General features: G+C 45.3%; 1 protein-coding gene across 2 annotated transcripts in view; it reads right to left on the bottom strand.

The window, feature by feature from the left end:
• The window catches only part of LOC147010062 (dual specificity mitogen-activated protein kinase kinase 6-like), a 92271-nt gene that overhangs the window by 64664 nt on the left and 13279 nt on the right, over positions 1 to 14328 (bottom strand). The gene's annotated exons all lie outside the window — the stretch shown is intronic.

Below are 14328 nucleotides of genomic sequence, written 5' to 3'. Positions count from 1 at the left end.
CGAAATGCATTGAGAAAATCGAAAACCGTGCTGGGCCCCTCAAGAGGCAGCACTTTGCGCGTCAATGGGTGTTGTACCTTGGGTCGGCGTTTGGAAAAGCAAAATCTTTGTAATCCCGCTGGCTTCCAGGGGTGTACTGGGTGTGAGGGCATTCCTCAGCCTGGTTTCATGTAATGAACTGCAAGGTGTGCAACCTGGGGAAGTTAGGGCTTGGTAGAGCCGAGAGGGTGGGAGGAACAAGCCCAGGATGAAGCCGGTAAAGGGCTTCAAGGCCATCATTGTGTCTGCGCTGAGCAACAACACACTGGCATGATACTCGGCCTCCTGTTGGGAGACGTCAATGGTGTGGAGGACCACCTTGCGGAGGTGGAAATCGACGGCACCAGGGCACCCCGGACGAGCCATAACCGAATGACCCTTCGGATGAAGACCTTGCACCGCGTTATCCAGGTTCATGAGTTGAGGATGCCGCGGTGGATGAGCCATAATTCAATGAACCTTAGGATGAAGACCTTGCACCGCGTTATCCAGGTTCATGAGTTGAGGATGCCAAAGTTGGCGAGCCATAATTCAATGACCCTTAGGATGAAGACCTTGCACCGCGTTATCCAGGTTCATGAGTTGAGGATGCCAAAGTGGGCGAGCCATAATTCAATGACCCTTAGGATGAAGACCTTGCACCACGTTATCCAGGTTCATGAGTTGAGGATGCCAAAGTGGGCGAGCCATAATTCAATGACCCTTAAGATGAAGACCTTGCGCCGACTGCGTTATCCAGATTCATGAATTGAGGATGCCACAGTGGGCGAGCCATAATTCAATGACCCTTTGGATGAAGACCTTGTTTCCAGGTTCATGAATTGAGGATGCCGAAAGGAGTTTGCCCTCCTGGAAATTCCGTGTTGGCCGCTGGCTTCGGAGGTCAGGTTGGACGTGTTATAGCTGAGAGTGAGGAATGGGAGCTCCGCAGACCATACCTTTCACCGAGGCTGACCACAAAAATAAAATTGGAAATTGCCAGCCAGTTCTTATGGAGGGATAAAGTGGTCTTTCTTTGATTAAAAGCCATTTTCTAAGTAGATAGCCAGTTGCTTATTTTTCTCAAGATCGGTAAAGAAGGATGCGGCCAGCAGCCTGTCTGATCGAGTTGTCAGGAAGTTTGTCCTGCAAAGAGTGCAGTCATATGCAGTGATACGAAGGATTGATCAGTGGTGAAGAGAGATCGATGATGTATGTTAATAACACAACTGGTTCCAGAACATTGCCTTGAGCGACACTGGCCTCTCGAGATATTGTAAGGGAGAAAACTCAATGCACAACAACCTGCTGCTTGTGAGTGAATCATTAGCTGACAGTTTGGAAATCAGAGCAGGTGCAAGACAGAATCAAATGCACATAAGGTATCCATGATCTCTCTCCTTTGAGATTGAGGTGAAGAATCCATTGTAGACTCGACATAACGTCCACGGTGGAATGAACCCAAAATGATGAGCAGTTTGTTAAAGAAGAGATTAATCTTGAGGTCTGCTGAAATTATCAATTCCATCACTTTACTTATGATGGGGGAGAAAGCTGATTGGTCTACAGCCTGGAGGAACAGTTTTGGCACCATTCTTATGAATAGGTACATTCCAGGGTAGATTCCGGTGCATCTGGGGGACAGAAACACGATGGATGCAAGCGTTACGGAGGGAATGCAAGTTCCAGTTGGTGGGGGTTGCCTTTGCATGGTTACTGGGAATTGCCTGATCACGTGGACCATTGTACCAGGGATGAGGTGTTTGGCAAGACAGCTAAAGTTGTGAAGTATGAACTGATGAAGATGAGTACTTTGTTGAGAAATGAGTTCCAGCCTCCAAGCACCTGTCTCTGTCCAGAGAAGAAGAAGAAGCCAGACAGAAAATTGAGGATTTTAGAAATCCCACCGAAGTTGTTGACCTTTGGCCTATGTTGATATTTTGACCTTTTGACCTCAAAAAACAATAGGCATCTTCCTTATGGCAAGCTCTACCGTGTGGTGAAGATGCGTGAAGGTTGATTGAAAATTGTGACCTGTAGGCGATAAACGGACAAACAGAGACAGACAGAATAACAAAATGAACTCACCAATATACTTGAAAAATCTTCGAATTTGCAAGTAACAAACAAACAGACAGAAAGGGGTGATAACATAATCTCTTTCACCTTCGGTGGCGGAGGTAATAAACCAGGTGTTGCTCCAACTTACCTGGTCATCTATTTGAAACCTCACAGGATTTTCCTCATTCGTTCCTTCATCGAGTGGAACGTTCCTCGCTTCTCGCTGAAGACTGTCCAAATGTACGTCACCTTCCCAACGTCTTCACAACTCACGGAAGACCTCAAGGTGATGTTCCATGAATATTTTGAAGTTTCCAGATCCAAAGAACATCACCTTGGGGGAGGCTTTTCATACATGCCTCACGCACGGAATACTCATCATTGAAATAGAGGATGGTCTCCTTTCCCACCTTCCCTCTTCTGGTCATCTGGAGGTAAGTTTGCATTGTTTGGGGGGGGGGACAGGCAGGTGGAACTTCTTCAGCTTTTTGCTTTGGTGTGGCAATGCCAAAGTAAATGTGCCCAAAGGCTCAGTGCTGTTACTTTTTAGACAGACCTCGTATGTATATATATATATATATATATATATATATATATATATATATATATATATATATATATATATATATATATATATCTCTCTCTCTCTCTCTCTCTCTCTCTCTCTCTCTCTCTCTCTCTCTCTCTCTCTCTCTCTCTCTCTCTCTCTCTCTCTCTCTCTCTCTCTCTCTCTCTCTCTCTCTCTCTCTCTCTCGTCTTTGGAATGAATGGGAACATGTTCTCACCTTCACCAAATATCCAGCAATTATTTTGCACCTGGGCTGCAAAGCTCCTAACATCCCTCCCCCCCCAAAAAAACCCAAAAACCTATTAGCATTTAACAGGCTGATCTTCACAAGCCAATATCATGAATCACCACGGTGGCATTCACAAAGGTCACGTTGTTGATAAAAGCTGAAATGAACAATCCGTCTGGAGGACAGATGTTTCAGACTTTGTGCAATCAGCAGTGCAAAATGGATGATGAAAACTGATGCAAATATTTCCAGCTGCCAGTCTTTAAAACTTGAAAATCTCAAAACAAAGGGTGATTATCTGGAATAAGGCCTTTCCAGTTCCACATCTGCCCGTCAGACCTTCCGGGGTGGGACGGGGCGTGCCAGAGTTGGGTGGGATGTAAAGCAGCGTGCGCCAAGTGTGCTCGTGAAGGAGAAGCATGAGGAGGAAATTAGGATGACTTGTGGCTTTGGAAAAGGTGGTGGGAAGTGGGGCGTGGGACTCTCACGTGGTGTGTGAGTCAAAAAACTGCAAAGTTGACAAATCGAATCGTGCTCACACGTCTATAGGCAGGGTCAATCTTGGCTGTGTCCTGACCGAAAGTGGAGACGTTACCTAATATAACCATAACATCACTCCCAATCCATCATGCACTGCTCAAAACACACCCAAACTCTTTAAATCAAACACCATACTTGTGACACAAAAATGACAAGTGTACATTGTATCCTTTAACTTCCTCATGACGGTTCTCCTTTATAAATCTAAACATTTGAAAGTAATTAAAGATTCGTTTTCGGAAAACCTATTTAATTACCCCTGGCAAGGTCACCTGGTGCATTGCAGAGCAAAGCTGTCTAATTCAGGGAACCATGGAATGATAAAGCAAAGGGTCTGTTCCCCGGAAATGTATATAGCGAGTACCTACTAGTACTGTAACACGCATGCACGTCTCTCTGTCTGTCACGTCTCTCTGTCTGTCACGTAAAATATCGTGAGATGGTGAATGAAACGTTGTTTCATCGTTATTTCATTTTAAGGTTGCGTTTATGCATCACGAAATAGATAATTAAATTAGGATCTCACAATCACTTGAGAGTGGCAATTCCACGGAAATTCCATCGGACGTATCTCAAGAGATTGTGAATGGGAACCTGGATAGAAGGCCAGAAGGGTGAAATGATAAGTTGGGAAGGTAAGGAAGCAAGTCATGAGGAGGTGGGAGTCGGTGAAGTTGGCAATGGCAAAAGATCAAAGTGCATAGGGGAGAGGAAAGAGTCAACTATTCCACCATTTAATGAGGTAATGAAGAAATAATATGTATTAACTCGAGGGGGAGCACTCGATAGAGTGCAAAACCTCTGCCGCCAATACTGCTGGGTCACTTAAGTGAACCTGATATCCTATTCATTGTAGGTCAAAACGGATCAGACTCTACTGAACCACGATTGAATAAACTAAACTAGATCGACGCGCATGGAGAAATGCCAAAAAAATAAAATCGAATTTTTTTTTTAAAAAAAGTTGCAAAATTTCTTGGTTTTTTTTCTCTCACAAATTTTTTTTTTTGGGGGGGGGTTGGAAATCACTTAAAATATGTAGAAATGCAAAAAAAAAAAAAATTCAAATATTTTTCAAATAAAATCGAAATTTTTTTGAAAAAAAGTTGCAATTTTTTTTTCTCTAACAAATGTTTTTTTGGGTTGGAAATCACTTAAAACATGTAGAAATGCAAAAACAAAAATTCAATTTTTTTTTCAAAATGGCCGCCATAGCGGCCATATTGGACTTTGGACCAAGTCCAAAATCTAATGGCATGATCCTTGGACCATACCTAACCCCCCCCCCACACCAAGTTTCGTCGAAATCCGTCCAGGAGTTTTTCCGTAATACTGTTCACAAACAAACAAACAAACAGGGGTGAAAACAGGAACCTCCGTCCATCTTCGATGGCCGAGGTTAATGATGTAAGAATGCCCTTTTGCTTTGAAGAATGGGAAGAAAGAAAAGTGGATCGGAGGGTTTGAGATTCTTGAAGAATGGCAAACCCTCCTGTCTACTTTCTTAACAATCCTCTTGAGGAAGTTCAGTTATTCAAACTCTTGGGTCTCACTATCAGCCATGATCACCAGCTGGATATCGTCCATCGTACAAAGTCCTTCCTTGGCACACCTGAACTACGATCCACAGCTTGATGGAGTACTGCTCACCCCTCTGGGTTGGCTCCCCTGCCTCACATCAAGACAGCTGTTCACCACCATCTCAGATCATCCCCAATCCAAAACCATGATCTTTTTATACTCTTGTTAATCCCCTCTCCCAGATCTACCCCAATCCCTTCTTCCGAATTTCCAGTTTTCCCTCCTGAGAGTTTCCTTCTCTATCCATATTGTCCACCCATGCATCCTCTCCTGCCTCCCATTCCTCTCCATACCCATTGTTGTCCACCTCCCTCTGGCTTGGCCTTCGGCTCTGCATTGGTGCCCCCCCCCCTCCTCCACTTCTCGACACTGTTTGTCTGGTTGGGTCCTGATCCGTTCAGTGCATAAGTACTAGCTCTTCCACGAGTCCCTACTATGTATACAAAAAAGGAAAAAACAAAGAATGGGTGGGTGGAGGAGCAGAGAAGACAGAAAGGTGGGGTAGGGACAGAGGGGAAAACAGAGTTGGGAGGGGGGAGTTGAGGGGTTGGGGGGCAGAAGTTGGGGACTTGGGGTTGGGGGGGAAAGAGTTGGGGACTTGGGGTTGGGGGTGGGAGTTTGGACTTGGGGTTGGGGGGTGAGAGTTGGGGACTTGGGGTTGGGGGGTGAGAGTTGAGGACTTGGGGTTGGGGGTGAGAGTTGAGGACTTGGGGTTGGGGGTGAGAGTTGAGGACTTGGGGTTGGGGGTGAGAGTTGAGGACTTGGGGTTGGAGGGCGAGAGTTGGGGACTTGGGGTTGGGGGGTGAGAGTTGGGGACTTGGGGTTGGGGGCGAGAGTTGACGACTTAGGGTTGGGGGGCAAGAGTTGGGTTTGGGAGGTGAGAGTTGGGGACTTGGGGTTGGGAGGGGGTGAGAGTTGGGGCCTTGGGGTTGGAGGTTGAGAGTTAGGGACTTGTGGTTGGGGAGAGCAAGAGTTGGGGTCTTGGGGTTGGGGGTTGAGAGTTGGGGACGAGAGTTGAGGACTTGGGGTTGGGAGGCGAGAATTGGGGACTTGGGGTTGGGGGTGAGAGTTGGGGACGAGAGTTGAGGACTTGGGGTTGGGGGCGAGAGTTGGGGACTTGGGGTTGGGGGGTGAGAGTTGGGGACTTGGGGTTGGGGGCGAGAGTTGGGGACTTAGGGTTGGGGAGAGCAAGAGTTGGGGTCTTGGGGTTGGGGAGAGCAATAGTTGGGGTCTTGGGGTTGGGGGTTGAGAGTTGGGGAGAGCAAGAGTTGGGGTCTTGGGGTTGGGGGTTGAGAGTTGGGGACTTGAGGTTGGGAGAGCAAGAGTTGGTTGGGAGTTGAGAGTTGGGGACTTGTGGTTGGGGAGAGGAGTTGAGGACGTGCTTGGGGGGGAGGAGTGACATTACGATCTTGTTGTTGGGGGGGGGGGTAGTTGAGGACTTGTAATATCTCCACAGTAATATCTATCTTCCTCTAATTGGCTCATTCAATACTTTCTTGATAGATTCATCATCATGTGCCCAACCCACTGTAACCTAGCCTCTCTCATCTTTCACACGATACTTGTAACCCCAGCTCTCTTGATTATCTCCTCATTGCTCCAACCATACTCTTCGTGATACTCTGAGAATGCACATAAGCATTCTCATCTCTGTCCTCTCCAACAACTCATTAAAGATCACATAAAATACTACAAAAGTGGAAATTTTCACACCACATCAATTTTCGCGCGTCAACAGAAGCGTGAATTTCACAACGTGAATATATTTGCCTTTTCAAAAAAGAGATTGCAGTACTAAATCACACAAAGAAGGTGCATACCGTACGCATACGCATCCAGATGCGAGTCGAGCCATAATGAGGAGCAAACAACGCACTGGGCGTAGGTCTACGTGGTTTAGAACTACAGCACTGAACTTCAGCTGAACAATTCAATGTAAATATGCTTCATTATTTGAAGTCGATTTCAAACGCAGACCAATTTTTAAATGCTTCCCGAAACCTGCAAGCTTGTGGTTAAAGCAGGGTTTGATCCACTGTCTGTCCGTGCAACCAACGACAAAATATTGAGAGCTGGTGCAGGAGAGTCGCCTACCAGCTAGTGGAGACGCTGATGTCGAGGCGAGAGATCGGAATGAATAAAGATATCTACTGTAATACTCCAGAAAGTCATTGATTTACTCATCTCTGCATTCAATTAACTATGGATTCGATATGCTTCACTGTTCTTTTCCGTCGAATTTTTCAATCCGTATTTAATTGGTTCCATTGAGTTCCACTCGGTTGGTAAACCTTAGTTTATAATAAAGTATGTTTTCATGCCTGTTTATCTTCATTTCTGGTGACACCGCAAGTTCTTTTCTCCCTCTGTAAATATTTGCTGGGGTTTCATGTCGTTGACATCGTTGATATTGTCATGTTTCTTGTGCCCACCTCCGCAAAATTAAAAACGCACGAACACCTCTTCACGTCGCTCAGTGTGAAAATATTACGCCTGGTGTTGGTTTAGCGATTAGGGTGTCTCTGTTCGAATCCCCATGTTCCCCGCCCCATCCCTCTCCCTTCCACAGAACTCCTTATGTCTCTGTTCCCCAATGTTTTGTCCTTCCCACTCCTGTCCTTCTTGTCTCATGCCCTCTTGCTGTGCGTTGTGTGTTCGCTCTCATACGAGCCTTGACAAGGAATACAACAACAACAAAAAAGGTGGCTGGCTTGGAATCTTAGGGTCCTGAGTTTGAGCCCCGTTTGCGACTGAATTAACACCAGGGGTGGTTGACTCATCCTGTCACCCTTCCGAGGTAGGTGAAATGAGTGCTGGATGGTGCACACTAACACTGGATGGTGCCTGTCATAGCATAAGTTAATATTGTAGAAGTGATACCGAGATAAGTCTGCTCTGTGTCTGCTTTTGTAAATGAATTGCCTTTTGTCGCACCCCACAAATTCTTTGCTATCCCTGCTGTATATAATAATAATAAACCCGATTTTCTGTGCCACATACCTTTCCTCGCTTGATTGTAAATAAATGCTTTGTGTAGAAATGTTCCCTGCTCGTTTTCCTCTTTTCCTTCATTGGTCCAGCATGGTCCGTATCCTAGCTTAGCCGGGACGTTTTCCCCCAACGATCTGTTTTTCTCAATGGTATGTCCTTGGGCAGTTCGCTTGGTTGCATCTGATCCGGTTTGAACAAGGCGTACTGAGGGCGTGTCCCCCGGTAATTAGATCATGTGACCATTAGGTAAACGGTATTTATGACATGGAGGACCCTATGTCACGTGGTTGAGTTATTGGCGTCCACGGTCGATTAGCGTCCTGCCGCGTCACGGAGTTATTCGTGTGCGACGTCCTGCGATTCCAGAGAATCTGGTGGGAACCCGAGGTGGCTTCCCCCCCCCCCCCGGTCTTCTCGCTCCCGACCCCAGGTCCGCCACAATATATATATATATATATATATATATATATATATATATATATATATGTATATATATATATATATATATATATATATATGTTCTAATATATAAAGCTCTTTCTAACCACTGACTGCCTCACATTAAAGATCGGGACCTTCAGGGTGACGTGGAAAGCTAAAGTTTTGCGCGCCAATGGACATCAAAGCCGATGCACCGGGAAAAAATCACAGGATTATCAAAAAACATCCGTAAATGAAAAAAAAAGAAATATCAAACACAGGTGAGTGACCCGAGGCAATGGGGAAGCACGGTTCATTATTGCTTACAATGTGTAAGCATACCCGATAGTAATACATAAAGCTCATTCTAACTAACTCACTGACTCTAATGTTCAGTACCTTCTGGGTGACGTAGAAAGCTGAAATTTTGCATTCCAGCGGACATCGAAACCGATACACCAGGAAAAATTCACAGAACCATCAGAAAGTGTCCATAAATGAAAATATTAACAAATGACAAGAACAAATGCAGGTGACAGACCTGAAACAATGGGGAAGCACGGTTCGTTGTTGCTTACAATGTGTAAGCATACCCCACTATACTTTATACACATTGTGTATTCACATTCTAATTGTACATACTTTATACATGAACTTACATTCTTATTGTACATACTTTATACATGTAGTTACATTATTATTGTTCATACTTAATGGACATACATTCTAATTGTACATAATCTAATATATTGTTGCGGCTGTGGAAATTCGCAAACTACCATTCAGGGCCCGTAGGTGAGATAACTCTAAGTACATGTGTAGTTAGCCCCAAACCCGTTGTTTAGAGGGAATTTATGCAATTCATTCAGGCTGCGACGCTTTGAGTTAGGCGTTTTTCTGTTCTATCTTTATTTTGAATCAACCGCCATAACCATCAAACCACCACCGATAAACCCTCCACCACCCTCACCTCTCTCCTTCTATGGCCATTCCCGCACCACCTGTGAACACTGAGCGTCGGGCTGTCTTGGGCTCGTTCAAGCGATACGCACCGAGCCGTGAGTGCAAATAGCGGCCTTTCTGAGGGAGAATTCGGATCAAGAATGCTACACGCCCACTTCTGATCCGTCCAATCAGCAAGCGCGGGGCGGCTTGGCCCCGCCTCCAGGTGCGTCCGTGTGAAATCCACATATACAAATTCTAGGATCAGGGGAGGTTCATGCCCACTTTTCCTCCATCCAATTGGTGAGCGTGGCTCCGCCCCCGAAGTCATTCTGATCCGGAAATTTGCACATTGTTTCTCCTGCCGGCCTACAAAACGGCGAGAGCAAGGCGAATCGTGGCAGAGAGTTTTAGAGAAAGAGAGTTTTGGGGCAGAGTCAGCTTTTGGTTGGAAGAGCAGAGTGTGGCAGCAGCAGAGTGTGGCAGCAGCAGAGTGTGGCAAAGGCATCGAGTTGGGTTCTGCAGTCGGCTGAGGAGAGTTGTGGGAAGAGGTCAAGGAGCTCGGGTCCGAGGCAAGAAGGACGGCGGTCGGCGACGAGGTCGCGGTGGGAGATCGCTCGTCGCGGGACCCAAGCCAGCCAGCCATTCTCCCTCCCCCAGGGCATCAACAATTCCCCCTTTCCCCCCGCGCTGAGATAGTGCAACAAAGGGGGCCCCGTTCCAACCCCACTCCAAGCGTCGTGCCAACAAAACCCGCGAAGGAGCACGGACTCTGGGCACAGCAACGCGTCACGAGGACGCAGATAGGACACACCCGGTCTCACGGACCTGGCCGCTCCTTCGGGTTCCGCGCACATATTAGCCTACAGGCCCGTCTGCCCCCTTGTCTCTGAGGGTGGCTTCTTTCCTTTGCTTTTGAGTGAATGTGTGTTGGCGCCGTCTGTAAAGTAGAACTGTGTAAGTGTTGCCGTGTGTACGCGTAGTCGGTAGTAACTCTGAGTCATTGTTTCTTTTGTTTTACTGATATAGGTGCATTTTGACTGTTTGGCTGTATATGTGTGCTCTCCGTGTGTCGCGTAATAAATGTGCATTGTGTGAACTGTTTTCCCATTTCGCTTCGTCTTTTCTTCATTGACTCTCCATCCTGCTTCACGTAAAGGGTTCGTAGTGGGCTTAATACGCCCGATAATTATCCGGAACTGTCGAGGCCGACGATAACACCGCTCGGTTATCACTGTAGCACGGAACGGACCGCTTAAGCGGTTCGTGTCCGGAGTCGGCCTGCGGCGAGGTACGATCGCCCGGTCGACCATCCGCGCAGGTACTTAGGTAGATCAAATTTGGCGAGCAACCCTATCCTGCGCGGGTGGGCAATTCGCACGGTCGTGGTGAGGTTAAACCCCCACCCGTGACTAGCTCCCGGCGTTGTTCCGAGAGGGTCACGACAGAATTGTCCGTTCCGGTGGGTGAGGCGGCCGCCATTCGAGTCGAGCGGCCGATCGCACGCCGGCGGGTGCGAATTTGCAACAATATAAAGCTCATTCTAACCGCTGAATGACTGACTCACTGACTGATATTAATGTTTGCTGCCTTCCACGTGACGTAGAAAGCTGAATTTTTGCGTGTCGAGGAACATCAAAGCCAATACACCAGGAAACTAGAGGGGGAGCACTCGGGAGAGTGCAAAACCTCCGCCGCCAATACTGCTGGGTCACTAAAGTGAACCTTATATCTTATTCATTAAATGTGATGTCAACAGTGCTGACAGTCATAGTTCTTTTCTCCAAAAACATTTTTTTTTGGGGGGGGGGGGGTTGGAAATCACTTAAAACATGTAGAAATGCAAAAAAAAAGAAATCGAAATTTTGTTGAAAAAAAAGTTGCAAAATTTTTTTTTCTCCAACAATTTTTTTTTGGGGGGGCGGTTGTAAATCACTTAAAACATGTAGAAATGCAAAAAAAAAATTTCCACAATTTTTTTTGGGGGGGGAACAATTTTTTGGGAGGGGGGTTGGAAATCACTTAAAACATGTAGAAATGCAAAAAAAGAAATCGAAATTTTGTTGAAAAAAAAGTTGCATAAAATTTTTTTTTCTAACAATTTTTTTTTTGGGGGGGGGGGGGTTGGAAATCACTTAAAACATGTAGAAATGCAAAAAATATATAAAAAAATCGAAATTTTGTTGACAAAAAAGTTGCAAAAATTTTGTTTCCTTTTACAATTTTTTTTGGGGGTTGGAAGTTACTTAAAACATGTGGAAATGCAAAAAAAAGAAATCGAAATTTTGTTGAAAAAAGTTGCAAACATTTTTTTCTCTCACATTTTTTAGTGGGGGGGGGGGGTGGGAAATCTCTTAAAACATGTAGAAATGCAAAAAAAAAATTTCTCGAACAATTTTTTTTGGGGGGGGGGGTTGGAAATCACTTAAAACGTGTAGAAATGCAAAAAAAAAACATTTTCTCTATTTTTTTGGGGGGGGGGATCAAGTCCAAAATTTAATGGCATGATCCTTGGAACATACCTAACCCCTAACCCCCCCCCCCCCATCAAGTTTCGTCGAAATCCGTCCAGGAGTTTTTCCGTAATTCTGTTCACAAACAAACATACAAACAAACACACAAACAAACAAACAGAAACGGGTGAAAACAGTAACCTCCATCCATCTTCGAAGATGGCGGAGGTTAAAAACAAGATCACAGAACCATCGGAAAGCGTCTGTAAATGAAAATATCTGAAAATAAGTGCAGCCTTGTTGTGCTCACTGCAGATGAGCAACCCAAGACAATGGAGAAGCATGGTGTGTTACTGCTTACAATGTGTAACCACACAATATATATATATATATATATATATATATATATATATATATATATATATATATATATATATATATATATATATATATATATATATATATATATATATATATATATATATATACACACACACACATACATACGTAGGTCAGAGTTAAACAACTTGCAGGAAACCACCAGACAACCGGTAAAGGGACATGGGTAAAGTCTGACCAGCAGGCTCTTTTTGTGGCTGTGCGCGTACTCCATGCCATCTGTTGGAAGGTAATAAATGCTGGAGTACACTGCACAATGTATGATAGGTTAACTGCACTGCACATACACTGCACTTATGGTCGCATTTGGTCACACACTCATATATATACACCCACGCAAATTATTTTCTGCATTAAAGCCTCAAAGAGACCAATCGAGATTCAAGAAATGTCGATGCAACTACCCCCACCTGCCACCCGCATCATGTACAACCTGTAGTCTGGTCATGTGAATAGACAGACATTATTTTTTTTTTATTCTCGTATTGGTCTCAGGGAAAAGCTTTTCATCAAAGTGTTGATCATCCACCCCTGCGTTGTAAGTTTTCTGTGGCTCAGCACGGTCGCAAAGTCCCATCTGTGGTCAATGAACGATGCCAGATAAGAGTAGGTGCCTAAGTTTCAGGAAAATAACTTCTCGTAAAGCAAAATAAATGGGGGATAAAACGGGACGTCAGTACACCAACCCCTACCAACCCCCCCCCCCCCACCTTCACCACACTCCCACTTACCAACCAACCATTCCCTCTTCCCCACCCCAAATCAATTCCACTTCCACACCCCAACCACCCCTGCCTCCTCCTCCCATAGCGTGCTGTCGCATCACGTTGCGCAGTTTAAAATTAGAGTCATGTCTACGTCATGCCAAACAGTTTGCCTCTGCGATTACTTTGTGTACACGATGGTACGCAGAATGTTGCACATATTGTAAACAAAGGCCAAATGCATGGTGGAAGATGGAGAGAGAAAGAGAAAGAGAAAGAGAAAGAGAAAGAGAAAGAGAAAGAGAAAGAGAAAGAGAAAGAGAAGGAGAGAGAGAAGGAGAAAGAGAAGGAGAAAGAGAAAGAGAAAGAGAAAGAGAAAGAGAAAGAGAAGGAGAAGGAGAAGGAGAAGGAGAAGGAGAAGGAGAAGGAGAAGGAGAAGGAGAAGGAGAAGGAGAAGGAGAAGGAGAAGGAGAAGGAGAGAGAGAGAGAGAGAGAGAGAGAGAGAGAGAGAGAGAGAGAGAGAGAGAGAGAGAGAGAGAGAGAGAGAGAGAGAGAGAGAGAGAGAGAGAGAGAGAGAGATACATCGGAGGGCAAAGGGGACAGGAGAAAGGAAAGAAACCGAGGTAGGAAATCAAGCTGTTAGTTGCTGTTTCCCTCTGCAAGTTGGACATCATTTTAAAGATAGCTGGACATCTGGTTAGACATTCCACCCATGCAGAAAATTGATCACTGCAAGGTGGTGTCTGGCTCCCAGACCTGATGGATCACACTCGAGGAAACCGCGCACCGGGAAGACAACAACATTCCTAACGGCTGCACTCATACCCAGCCAAGCGATTTGGCAATATCTGCAACCTTTGTGCACATTTTTATAGCCTCGGAGCACACTGTTGTGTTCTCAGGGCACGAGTTAGAGCGAGATAAAAGGCAAACTTCCAAAACTGAGCATTACGAGAAATGATCGTAAAGAGGACTTCTCAGTGACAACAACGCACCACTAAGCAGCAAGTACCAACTTCAGCAAATGTTTCAGTAATTTTTGTGGAAGGCAGTCAAGTCTTGCATTTAAGGGTTCAGGATTGGTCAAAGCATGTGACGTCACAATGTGTTTCATAACTATGTCAAGTGCCAGTTTTTCTGGGAAAGGTGATCAGCTTATATAGATTTGTAGAGCCAGTAATTCTTTGTAACTGATGGATAAATGGACTGTGTTAACCTATTTATCAAGTCAAAATGAATTCTAGTTTACTAGTATAAAAGATGGGCTGGGAGGACAGTTTAGAGATAGGAGCACTCGGCTTTGAGCTGTCCATCCTGGGTGCGAATCCCAACGCAGCTAAGATCTGCCATCTGGTGTGTCGCATGCAGGGTGAGGCAACGATGTGCGAACCATCGTTTGGAAAGACGTCAAGGAGCAGCACC

The sequence above is a fragment of the Eptatretus burgeri genome, chromosome 17, assembly GCF_056783735.1.
Source record: "Eptatretus burgeri isolate ZD-2024b chromosome 17, Ebu_testis_v1, whole genome shotgun sequence".
NCBI lineage: Eukaryota > Metazoa > Chordata > Myxini > Myxiniformes > Myxinidae > Eptatretus > Eptatretus burgeri.
This window is presented reverse-complemented; position numbering and strand designations above follow the sequence as displayed.